This window comes from Mus musculus, chromosome 8, assembly GCF_000001635.26.
Source record: "Mus musculus strain C57BL/6J chromosome 8, GRCm38.p6 C57BL/6J".
NCBI classification, from domain to species: domain Eukaryota; kingdom Metazoa; phylum Chordata; class Mammalia; order Rodentia; family Muridae; genus Mus; species Mus musculus.
In genome coordinates this window covers 20,059,879-20,072,888 of record NC_000074.6, presented here as the reverse complement: position 1 = coordinate 20,072,888, position 13,010 = coordinate 20,059,879, and the positions used below count along the sequence as shown (strand labels likewise).

At 42.7% G+C, this 13,010-nt stretch overlaps 1 pseudogene; it reads right to left on the bottom strand.

Moving 5' to 3' along the window:
- Positions 1 to 6,821: 6,821 nt before the first annotated feature.
- Positions 6,822 to 13,010, bottom strand: part of Gm20778 — a 31,689-nt pseudogene continuing 25,500 nt past the window's right edge.

The window sequence follows — 13,010 nt, the reverse complement described above, 5'->3', positions numbered from 1 at the left end:
GCTGTCAGCAGCACAGGTGGAATGAGTTGGCTCAATGATTGCAGGATCCTCACAGTCAGGAGCACACTGGGAAGTATTAGTTGGCTCATCATCAGCAGGAGCCCCATTGACAGCAGCACAGGTGGAAGAATTTGGCTCAGCATCAGCAGGAGCCCTGCTGTCAGCAGCACAGGTGGAATGAGTTGGCTCAATGACTGCAGGATCCTCACAGTCAGGAGCACACTGGGAAGAAGTAGTTGGCTCAACATCAGCAGTAGCCCCATTGACAGCAGCACAGGTGGAAGAATTTGGCTCAGCATCAGCAGGAGCCCTGCTGTCAGCAGCACAGGTGGAATGAGTTGGCTCAATGACTGCAGGATCCTCACAGTCAGGAGCACACTGGGAAGAAGTAGTTGGCTCAACATCAGCAGTAGCCCCATTGACAGCAGCACAGGTGGAAGAATTTGGCTCAGCATCAGCAGGAGCCCTGCTGTCAGCAGCACAGGTGGAATGAGTTGGCTCAATGACTGCAGGATCCTCACAGTCAGGAGCACACTGGGAAGAAGTAGTTGGCTCAACATAAGCAGTAGCCCCATTGACAGCAGCACAGGTGGAAGAATTTGGCTCAGCATCAGCAGGAGCCCTGCTGTCAGCAGCACAGGTGGAATGAGTTGGCTCAATGACTGCAGGATCCTCACAGTCAGGAGCACACTGGGAAAAAGTAGTTGGCTCAACATCAGCAGTAGCCCCATTGACAGCAGCACAGGTGGAAGAATTTGGCTCAGCATCAGCAGGAGCCCTGCTGTCAGCAGCACAGGTGGAATGAGTTGGCTCAATGACTGCAGGATCCTCACAGTCAGGAGCACACTGGGAAGTATTAATTGGCTCATCATCAGCAGGAGCCGCATTGACAGCAGCACAGGTGGAAGAATTTGGCTCAGCATCAGCAGGAGCCCTGCTGTCAGCAGCACAGGTGGAATGAGTTGGCTCAATGACTGCAAGATCCTCACAGTCAGGAGCACACTGGGAAGTAGTTGGCTCAACATCACCAGGAGCACCAGTGTCAGGAACAAGTTGTGAAGTAGATGGCTCAACATCAGCAGGAGCCCCATTGACAGCAGCACAGGTGGAAGAATTTGGCTCAGCATCAGCAGGAGCCCTGCTGTCAGCAGCACAAGTGGAATGAGTTGGCTCAATGACTGCAAGATCCTCACAGTCAGGAGCACACTGGGAAGAAGTAGTTGGCTCAACATCAGCAGGAGCCCCATTGACAGCAGCACAGGTGGAAGAATTTGGCTCAGCATCAGCAGGAGCCCTGCTGTCAGCAGCACAGGTGGAATGAGTTGGCTCAATGACTGCAGGATCCTCACAGTCAGGAGCACACTGGGAAGAAGTAGTTGGCTCAACATCAGCAGTAGCCCCATTGACAGCAGCACAGGTGGAAGAATTTGGCTCAGCATCAGCAGGAGCCCTGCTGTCAGCAGCACAGGTGGAATGAGTTGGCTCAATGACTGCAGGATCCTCACTGTCAGGAGCACACTGGGAAGTAGTTGGCTCAACATCACCAGGAGCACCAGTGTCAGGAACAAGTTGTGAAGTAGATGGCTCAACTTCAGCAGGAGCCCCATTGACAGCAGCACAGGTGGAAGAATTTGGCTCAGCATCAGCAGGAGCCCTGCTGTCAGCAGCACAAGTGGAATGAGTTGGCTCAATGACTGCAGGATCCTCACAGTCAGGAGCACACTGGGAAGAAGTAGTTGGCTCAACATCAGCAGGAGCCCCATTGACAGCAGCACAGGTGGAAGAATTTGGCTCAGCATCAGCAGGAGCCCTGCTGTCAGCAGCACAGGTGGAATGAGTTGGCTCAATGACTGCAGGATCCTCACAGTCAGGAGCACACTGGGAAGTATTAGTTGGCTCATCATCAGCAGGAGCCCCATTGACAGCAGCACAGGTGGAAGAATTTGGCTCAGCATCAGCAGGAGCCCTGCTGTCAGCAGCACAGGTGGAATGAGTTGGCTCAATGACTGCAGGATCCTCACAGTCAGGAGCACACTGGGAAGTAGTTGGCTCAACATCACCAGGAGCACCACTGTCAGGAACAAGTTGTGAAGTAGATGGCTCAACATCAGCAGGAGCCCCATTGACAGCAGCACAGGTGGAAGAATTTGGCTCAGCATCGGCAGGAGCCCTGCTGTCAGCAGCACAGGTGGAATGAGTTGGCTCAATGACTGCAGGATCCTCACAGTCAGGAGCACACTGGGAAGACGTAGTTGGCTCAACATCAGCAGTAGCCCCATTGACAGCAGCACAGGTGGAAGAATTTGGCTCAGCATCAGCAGGAGCCCTGCTGTCAGCAGCACAGGTGGAATGAGTTGGCTCAATGACTGCAGGATCCTCACAGTCAGGAGCACACTGGGAAGAAGTAGTTGGCTCAACATCAGCAGTAGCCCCATTGACAGCAGCACAGGTGGAAGAATTTGGCTCAGCATCAGCAGGAGCCCTGCTGTCAGCAGCACAGGTGAAATGAGTTGGCTCAATGACTGCAGGATCCTCACAGTCAGGAGCACACTGGGAAGTATTAGTTGGCTCATCATCAGCAGGAGCCCCATTGACAGTAGCACAGGTGGAAGAATTTGGCTCAGCATCAGCAGGAGCCCTGCTGTCAGCAGCACAGGTGGAATGAGTTGGCTCAATGACTGCAGGATCCTCACAGTCAGGAGCACACTGGGAAGTAGTTGGCTCAACATCACCAGGAGCACCACTGTCAGGAACAAGTTGTGAAGTAGATGGCTCAACATCAGCAGGAGCCCCATTGACAGCAGCACAGGTGGAAGAATTTGGCTCAGCATCAGCAGGAGCCCTGCTGTCAGCAGCACAGGTGGAATGAGTTGGCTCAATGACTGCAGGATCCTCACAGTCAGGAGCACACTGGGAAGAAGTAGTTGGCTCAACATCAGCAGTAGCCCCATTGAGAGCAGCACAGGTGGAAGAATTTGGCTCAGCATCAGCAGGAGCCCTGCTGTCAGCAGCACAGGTGGAATGAGTTGGCTCAATGACTGCAGGATCCTCACAGTCAGGAGCACACTGGGAAGAAGTAGTTGGCTCAACACCAGCAGGAGCCCCATTGACAGCAGCACAGGTGGAAGAATTTGGCTCAGCATCAGCAGGAGCCCTGCTGTCAGCAGCACAGGTGGAATGAGTTGGCTCAATGACTGCAGGATCCTCACAGTCAGGAGCACACTGGGAAGAAGTAGTTGGCTCAACATCAGCAGTAGCCCCATTGACAGCAGCACAGGTGGAAGAATTTGGCTCAGCATCAGCAGGAGCCCTGCTGTCAGCAGCACAGGTGGAATGAGTTGGCTCAATGACTGCAGGATCCTCACAGTCAGGAGCACACTGGGAAGAAGTAGTTGGCTCAACATCAGCAGTAGCCCCATTGAGAGCAGCACAGGTGGAAGAATTTGGCTCAGCATCAGCAGGAGCCCTGCTGTCAGCAGCACAGGTGGAATGAGTTGGCTCAATGACTGCAGGATCCTCACAGTCAGGAGCACACTGGGAAGAAGTAGTTGGCTCAACACCAGCAGGAGCCCCATTGACAGCAGCACAGGTGGAAGAATTTGGCTCAGCATCAGCAGGAGCCCTGCTGTCAGCAGCACAGGTGGAATGAGTTGGCTCAATGTCACCAGAAGCCTCAAGCACATGAATTCTATGCTTCCGAGGAAAGGTACGGAAAATAGGTGGTTTATTTCCTCGCACCTATAAGGAAAATTGGCAATATTACTTTTGATTTAAAGTTTCACTGATTTTATTCATTTTATCACCTGTCTGCTAATGTCAGAATCTTGATTTATAGTCCCCAAAATGTTTCTGTATTCAGACCAACTTCATCACTAAGGACACTATCTGATATTTAGCAACCTCTGCTTCCTTTGTGCATGATGAGTAAAAGGCCCAGAGTATCTAGAAATCTTTGATGGGGACCTGCTTAGTGTTATGCTTTTATCTTCTGCTCTTTGCTACCTCACATCATCATTCTCTACAAAATGGAAAGACATAAAAAGAAAGGACAAAATGTGTCCTCTCCTGTCCTTATGACCTGAATTTTGAATTCCAGCCAGATGAGGTGAATAGGGCAGTGAGGTGCTCTGAAAACAAAAGGAACCTCTCTCTTCTGCACTACACTAACCCTTCCCCAATGAATGATCTTCCACAGTTGTCCATTAGATACCTGGGATATCAGAACAGTGGAGCTGAATTGTAAAATGCATGAATCAAGTATGTCACTACCTACAGCAGAGGGGAATTGCTGAGTTCCATGGATGGATTCTATATATGCCTTCCAAAATCTCACCTATTAGCTCTATGTCAAAGTAACTTTTATGCACTAGGTGTAATTGTAATCTTTGATGCTTACTACCTCCATTTGAGTGATAACCTAGACCTAGTCCTGGAAGCTTCTAGCCTCTGTGAAACTTAGCATAGGCCTAGAATATTTTCTGCCTCTCATACTTACTGCTGAATAAGCACACCGTTATTTCTGGTTCTTTTTCATCTCTGGCTGACTGGTTCAACTCAGGTGTTCTAGCTCAAAGCTGCTCCCCATGCTAACTGATTCAGTCTGGATTCTCTCTTGGCCTCTGATGTTTTTTGTTCTGCTTGACCTCAAACTAACTAGCAATTTTTTTCTAATCTTCTGACTCCTTCATATTCTCTGGTTCATTCTGCCTTCACCCGTGTCTTGCTGGTTCTCTCTTCAATGAATCTCTCTAAAACTGTCTGGGTAAAAATGCCTCCTCTCTCTGTTTCTCTCTGCACTACCTCTCAAGTAGCTTCCCTTTCCTTTCTTCTTGAGAGAGTTGGACACATTCTATTTAATCAAAACTTTCTCTGATTCCTCAACTTCTCTGCCATGCAATTAGACATCACTTTCAGACAAGGTGCTTCATTCTACAAACTAACTTTACCTTGATTGTTTAGGATTATGGTGTTTACTAAGGAGGTGTCTGTATTCTGGCTAGAGGGATTAAAGTTTGGTACAAAGGCTGAGTCACACAATAACTAGACAAGAGTTTATTGAGTAAACAACACAATCAAACACAAGCACAGCATGATCAGCTATCCTGCATCACCATGACTGTTGTTACACAGAGAGGATGAATATAATGACTTGATCCAGCACCTCTGTGGTGGCTTGAATGTCAGAGGCCCATAGGCTCATATAATGCTTGCTCTCCAGATGGCTGACCTATTCTGGAAAGGATTAGAAGTTGTGGCCTTTTTGTTGGATATGTGTAACTGGGATGGGCTTTAAGATTACACTAGACAGGTGCCATTCTCCTAAAGTTCTCTCTTTCCTGTGTAGGTCAATATGTGATCATTCTGCTGCTGCTTCAGTACCATGCCTGCTGCCTGAGCCATGATGGTGATGTGTGCATTCCACTGGAACCATGAGCCCAACTTCAAACACACCCTTTCTTCTGGAAGTTGTCTTTCTCATGGTCTTTTCTTACAGCCATAGAAAGTAACTAACATAACCATTATCTAGGTACAGTAGGAGTGACTTCAAATGTCTGAAGGATTCATTCCAAGCTGTGAAGGGGTTTTGCCCAGTGGATTTGGTCACAAAACAAGTGATCAAATTCCATAATGCTAGCTTAGATAGGCTACCCAGAGCACTCACTGATTCAACCAGATACACTTAGGAAATGTGAGTGTTGAAAGTGGATTTGATGCGGCATGGCAAATAAGGTCTCCATATATTTGTTGCTCCTTACACCTCCATGAAATTCATAACTTAGCAGCCACCTTTTACCCTTCAGTACCAGGTTTGAGGATGGGATATGCTACTTACATGAAAAAGTCACACTCCAAAACATACTCTGCATCATCAAACAATATAACACAGAGAAGGTTCAACAAAATGAGTTAAGCAGCACTGTTGATCAAAGGGAAAGGATGAGGAAGCATGCAATCTCTGTGTCTTCAAACTGTTCAAATGTTAGAATTTAGTTCACTCGATTCACTGAGAAACGGACTTGAATACAGCAAAGCATGTGGAATTTTCAGACATAGGCACGTTTTCATACACCACGTGTTACCGGACTCATTATCCCCTTCCTCATTGTGTAAATATGCTTGGGACAGTTATTAAAGAAGAATAAAGGACCATATGATGCAAAATTAAATTTCCAAGACATCTGCCACTTCCATGAAGATAACACTGAAGATAAAGGAGAGGACCCTGAAGAGGTTTCCCTGAATTGTTAGTCACACAACAGGTGTATATTAACAGCATTTATTTACCAGTATACTTAAATTCATGATTCAAAATAATCTTTATCTTAGGGGTTTGTGCACATGTGGTTACATTACTCTGCTTATGTTATGCTTGTGTGTGTATTTCTCCCCTCCCTCTCTCTGTCTCTCTGTCTCTCTCTCTCTCTTTTGTGTTTCTGTGTGTGTGTGTGTGTGTGTGTGTGTGTAGACTGGAGAGAAATTTCAGGAGCTGGATATCTTCTTCCACAGAGTTAGAAAGAGGCTCTGACCATTTCTGCTGCTCTCTATGGTCTAATCTGTCTAGCTTGTCTTTCAGGGCTGTTCTACTCCCTTAGCCTCCAATCTGGATTTAGGGGTGCAGAGATTATAGGCTTTTTCCTTTTTTCAGGATGAAATTCAGCTTATTAGGGTTCCAAGGCAAGTGCACTAACCCACTGAGCCACCTGGTTGCTATATTTTATGTATATATACATGTATGAGTCCATGTATATGTGTATATTTTTATACATATATATGTGTATATGAATGTGTATATATGTATATATATTATACATTTATATTCTAGTTTTAAAATAAAGGGAGAGAGAGAGAGAGAGAGAGAGAGAGAGTTTGGTTGTTACCCGTATACAATGCAAATGAAATGGAGAAAAGTATGAATTTCTCATTGACATGAGAACATTTCCTTTGCCCCAAGCTAGTTAGCCTCTTTGAAACATGCCTGTGTCATTGTCACCCCTGTCTGGCTGTACCTCTTCATAAAGACTTCTATTGGGTATTCTCTTAGCATGCAATAGAGAACTATTATTATCTAGCTCAGGTCCATTTTTTTTTTATAAATTTTATACGTATTACACTGCAATTGCCACATAGGCTTCTGGGAAGTTTGTGTTAGTTTGATTTTATGCAAGTTTAATATCAGAAAATAGCATCTATTTTATTTCAATCACATAATTCATTTCTTTGAAGAAAGGAAACTACCTTTGGCTAAGTTGTGCCTGGCATATATCACTGCTTTAATGATATTGTGGATTGTATTCTAATAATTGGTATATAAAAGAAGTTGCTTCATTTCATGTCAACTGTAACTAATCTGTGGTTACCATATCCTTCACCATTATTATGTACATTCTGTATCATCATAAAAATTCTATTTAGGGGAAATGTGTTTGTGTTAGGAATGTTAGTTTTGAAAACTCTAACGGCTTTTCACTGAACTTGAAGATGATTGCCAAGTGAATTTCTGTGCATAAAATTTACCTGAATTCTACCTTCTTGCTTAGTTCTCTCTAGAACAAAATTTACTCGGTTCATCACATATTGTAGCTAATATTAACTTGGAAACTAAATTGAGCTAGGCTAAAAAGAAGGAACAGTTGAGTTTGGTTTCTGACAATATGAAGTTTACACTTTCTAAAGGTTTCACTGGGTGTAATAATTACATCTAATCTGACCCTTTCTTAATGGTGAATTTAGAGGGCGTACATTAAGATAATTAGCTAGCTGTTAACAGTAGGCAGTGGAGGAAGTGGTGTAAGATCTGCAAACAGACCCTCCTGTTTGCTTTGTAACTTCTCAGTGGGGATTAAAACAGAAAAGAGGGCTATTATTTTTTAACTTGTTTCTGTAGTTGCTGTGACAAAATGTCTGATGGGAAAGTCAGTCAGTTACTTCCAGCAAGGCAACAGGGTGTCCCAGTTTGTGGCACTATTCTATTGCTTCTCACATGCTGGTAGACCAGGAAACAAATAACACAGAACTGGTACCACATGTAGTCATAACCATGAAAACCTACCACTGACAACCTTGTGCTACCTAGGCCATATCCCGAATGTTAAACTCTCTCCCTAAGTGTGGCCCAGTATTAAAACCCAGGAGAAGTCATCTCTCTCTGTCTGAACCTCCCATGCACTGGGTAACAGGTGTGTCATGTTATAAACACACACACACATACACACACACACTTTTTATATACTCTGTGTGTGTCTCTGTGTGTGTGTGTGTGTGTGTGTGCGTGTATGTGTGTTCATACTAAAGCATTTTCAGACAATGTGTAAATCAGGGTCAGCGAGATGGCTAAGTAGATAAAGGTACTTGTCACCATGACAAACATCTTGAACTTGATACCTGAGACTGAAATAGTGGAAGGAGAAGACTGACTCCTATTAGTTATCATTTGATACCCACAATTCACCTTGCCTTCCTCTACTTCCCATATCAATTATGAACAGGGTGTCCTTGAACTGACAAAGACAATCCTGCCTGATTTGTGGGTTCATGAATTAAAGGTGTGCCCAGCATACCGAGTCTCTATTGTGCACACCCTGCCTATTAGTCCTTTGGACTTCAATAGGTAAAATGTGAAGGCTGAGGCCTGGGTCCCGGAAGTTAACAATTATCCTAAGCCTGACTACTTACTTCCCCTTATGATTCTTTTAATCGTTTTCATATCAAACATATTCACTGTAGGAGCTAGAAAAGGGGGTTGAGGAGTTTTTAACATGTTTTGTTCTTGCATAGCACCTGGGTTTGATTTGTAATACATAACCGTTTGCTCACAAAATTCTGGAACACCAAGTCCATGAGATGAAATAACCTCTTCTGATGTCTGTGGGACACACACACACATGGGACACAGAAAGAATACACATGCAAAGCATTCACACACTTAAAGTCAGTCGATCTAAGAAGAGAAACACAAGTATTGGTTGCTTCCATGTTGACTGTACCTAATTCCAGGAGCCTGTATTATTTACTTTTTGTCATTTTATGAATTCTTCTCACTGTGTTACAAACATGCCCATTTTTTTGGTTTCTTTCTTGTTGTTTCCATAGTCTAATTTCCTAACACTTACATTTTAACACAGTGGTTCTCAACCTATCTGTCATGACCAATTGGAGGAGGTGCACAGAACAGGCTCACACAAGTTGCCTAAGAAAGTCTGAAAACACTGATAGGACATTACAACTGATAACATTATCAAACCTACAGTTATGGAGCAGCAACAAAAACAATTTTATGGTTGGGAGTCACCACAACATGAGGAACTCTATTAAAGAAAGGGTCACAGCATTAGGGAGGTAGGGAAGCACTACCTAATACAGGGCCTGACAAGGAGTGAGGATATGAAGGAGATGAGGGGACTGTTCAAGCTAGGTTTCTCTTCCCTGACACTACTTGCAGTACTCAACCACAGGCACACACATCCAACATTTTCCTTCATAACAAGCAAATATGTTACTTATCAAATGGGGGAGAATTAACATTAGGGATGCTTTTTCTTCATAAGTGTTAGTTATTGGCTCTCCCCAAGAACACACATAAACTCCAGAACTCCAAAAACCCACAAAATCCTTTTGCATCCTCCTCTGTGGTCTATGTAAAGTTTTGCTAGATTCTTCCAGCAATGCAAAGGTATAGAGTTAACTTTTTGTTTGGTTGTGAAATTAACTCTTTTCTTTTGGGGTGCATGCTTTCAAATCAACTTTACTTCTTAGTAATCATGGGGTATTGACACATAAAAAATAAAAACTGTAATTAAACATGAAATATTTTCTAATACGCTTATCTATTTTCAAATTGCTAGGATATCATCAAGATGTAAAAATATTTAGGCTAGACTAGATTAAGAGAAAATCATGAAATGAGAAACAGGATATTGTTCTTCCGGGTTGAGACTAAGCTTAATTCATTATGTGCCAAATTTTCTCCATCTTATATAAGATGATCATTAATATTGCTAAAACCTCTTTTGGCATTCTTTCTCCTCCATTGCTGGGGGGAACAAAATGCACAGTTTACCATTTTAAATAAATGCCAGTTAAATTGCCACTGCTATCCTTATCATAGTACCTGTGGAACTACTTTATAGAAACACATTGGATCACTTAGTCACATTCAAAAATCATTAAAATGTCACTTATCAGTCACACATCCCCTCACTCTAGGGCTAGAGGTTATACAGAAACAAGTTTCCTAAACTCCAGTATCTCATAGTGATTAAGTAGCCTCATACTGAATATGGATGTATCTAAATAAAATACTACAATATTTTAAGTGTTTGAATATGGCACAAAGAATATACATGTATATTTTAAAAATAAGAAAAAGAAGAACTTATATGGATGTATATAGCAATTGACTCTCTGCTTCTAGAAATGCTGGCTAACTGGGGAAGGACAGTTATTGTTTAACTAGATGAAGAACTTTCAACATACCCTTATAAGAATCAAATAGAAAATGCTCTAATCTCTTCATAAGGCAAATTTGATGAACATAATTGCTAAATATCCACAATTTCTTCTCAGTCTAAAAACAGATGAAAGAGAGAAACCAAAGAGAGGCTCTCATATATGATCCTGAAATAGGAGTGCCCAAGGGTAGATAAAACTTATGGGCATTCTGCTGGGGGTAAAGGCACTTTGGAGATTGCTGGATCATTGAAATATCTGGACTTACTAAATGGTATTCTGGTCTATTATCACGGGCACATTTTTAAATCAGTCTAATGTGTATTCATTTCTGCAAACATTACTTTGTCAAACATCAAACACCTTCTATTATGTGAGAACTGCACTCAGTCTTCACTCCCTATGTCTCTTGAGTCCATTCTCATATTGGGCCACGACTACCCATAAGGACTTACTGCTCACTTGCAATTGATAGAAAGATCCACATCTACAATATGGTTTTCTCTGAATCACCTTTTCCATATAAAACTGGGATAGTTAGACTACTGCTGAATTAAGACAATTCATAAGAAACTCGATTTCACAGAGTAGCATTTTACCTTGATACAGGAAGTATACCTGACATCTTCTGCTTTTGAACACCTAAAAACAACAATGGGAGGTTTGTCAGGGAGCCATTAGAATGCAAATATGCAACCTTCTTTCAACATTAGATGTGTGGCTGGATCTCTTGTTCATGGAGAAAAACCCCAGGCTAACTATCCAGTAAACTTTAGGGATTCTCTGACACCACCTCCAGTCTCACCATAAGGGCCCCAGCATACAGCAGCACATGAGACTGTCAGACTTCATGTGGATTCTGGGCATCCAAACTCTCATTCTCACACATGCATAGCAAGCACTTTATCCATTGGATCTTCCACCTAGCTATGGATCCTTTTGAGCATTTCATGCTGCATGAGAGATATCATCAGTAATTTCAACATGGTTTGCTCTATAAATAATTATTCAGCTTGTGATTATAGAAAAGTAAAGAGCTGAAATTGTCTTACACAGAGGCAAAGACAGTGTCAGGCTCTGAATTTCATATTTTCTACAGATTAATATATTATAAAATGCACACTACATTCTTACCACAGTGATGTTCTTCTTGTAATTTTCTCATTAACTACAAAAGAGGGAGGCAAAATTTGTCATTAAACAATGGTAGCCAGTGCTGAAGCAAATATTTTTGTGACCTGATATGCTTTGACACCATTTATGAAAAGCTTTTAAGATGAATATTGATTTGTAAGCAACAAATATACTAGAACTCTTCCTTTCTTCATTCTTGTATTTTTAAAATTAAAAAAGAAAATTTTATCTAAAGTTACTATTTATAATTAATTGTGCAAAATACCCACAATCCTGAGCCCTATCAGACACAAAAAGTGTCATCTTAGCCTGAAGTGTTATTCCACAGTGAATTGTGTTGCCATTGCTGCTTTCTGTCTCTGCCCTAGGGATGCTGGCACAACTCTAAGTGAGCAAACTCATCTTGGACAGAAGTGAAGGGACTTCTCCAAGTATTGACTTGAACTTCCTTCACTGAGGGGAAATATCCATTCCTACAACAGGGAAGCTCAGTCTATGGCTATGCAACATAGCCAAATACAGGAGACCCAAAGCCCTTTGCAAAGGATTTCCAGCTGCAAGTGTGATAAAGCTCTAGAGAGATCAGTGTGTTACTCTACTCTAGATCTTCTGAGGAAGATCCTAAAGGCCCTCAGTTCTAGCACTGGTCCCTAGCTCATGTGCAATGCAAAGAAGCTCAGCATCAACTTCCATTGCTTCTCATGGCATGAGCTGCTGGAAAGACCTCTTAGTAGCTATGCAAACTGAAGTATTACTCCAGAGAGAAGCATGGAAGACACAATGAAGCAGTAATTCCAAGGGACTAATGCCTCACATGAGACGTTTTTTTTATTTATTTCTGCATATAAACCATTGAGTGACTCAGGTTTCACTATATGGAAAAAGCCTGCTCAGCAAACAAGCTAACAAATAAACAATTCTTGTTTACTTCCTTTGCAATATGTAAAACTCCACAGTACCCTGCTGGACATTGCCCATGGCCAGAGCACAGCCTTTGTCCCAAACAAGAAATGGGCTGAGAAAGTGAACCTTTGGAGGACCTTATGCTACACATGTATGGGGCCTCTGTCAATCCTTATCACCAGAAGAAAACTCTAATGCTAAAATAACTTAAAAGAAACTCACCCACATTACACTAATAGTATTTCATCCTATGTTTATGTGAAGACAGCCATTTAGATTCCTCTACACTATTCTCTGGCTGGTGTTTTCCAAAGGCAAAGTAGGTGCGAGAGATGCTGTGGTGACAGTTGCTGAAAGCATAAACTGTGTGGTATTTCTCCCACTGTGAGAATCATATTCAGACTGAACCAATGGGCCCTTCCATGCTATGCACTACAGGATGATAGGATTTTCTCAACCTTCCTCCTACTGTGGCAGTTTTTTCTGCAAATTATGTCTTGTAGCATGTAAACCAAGTATCACTATAT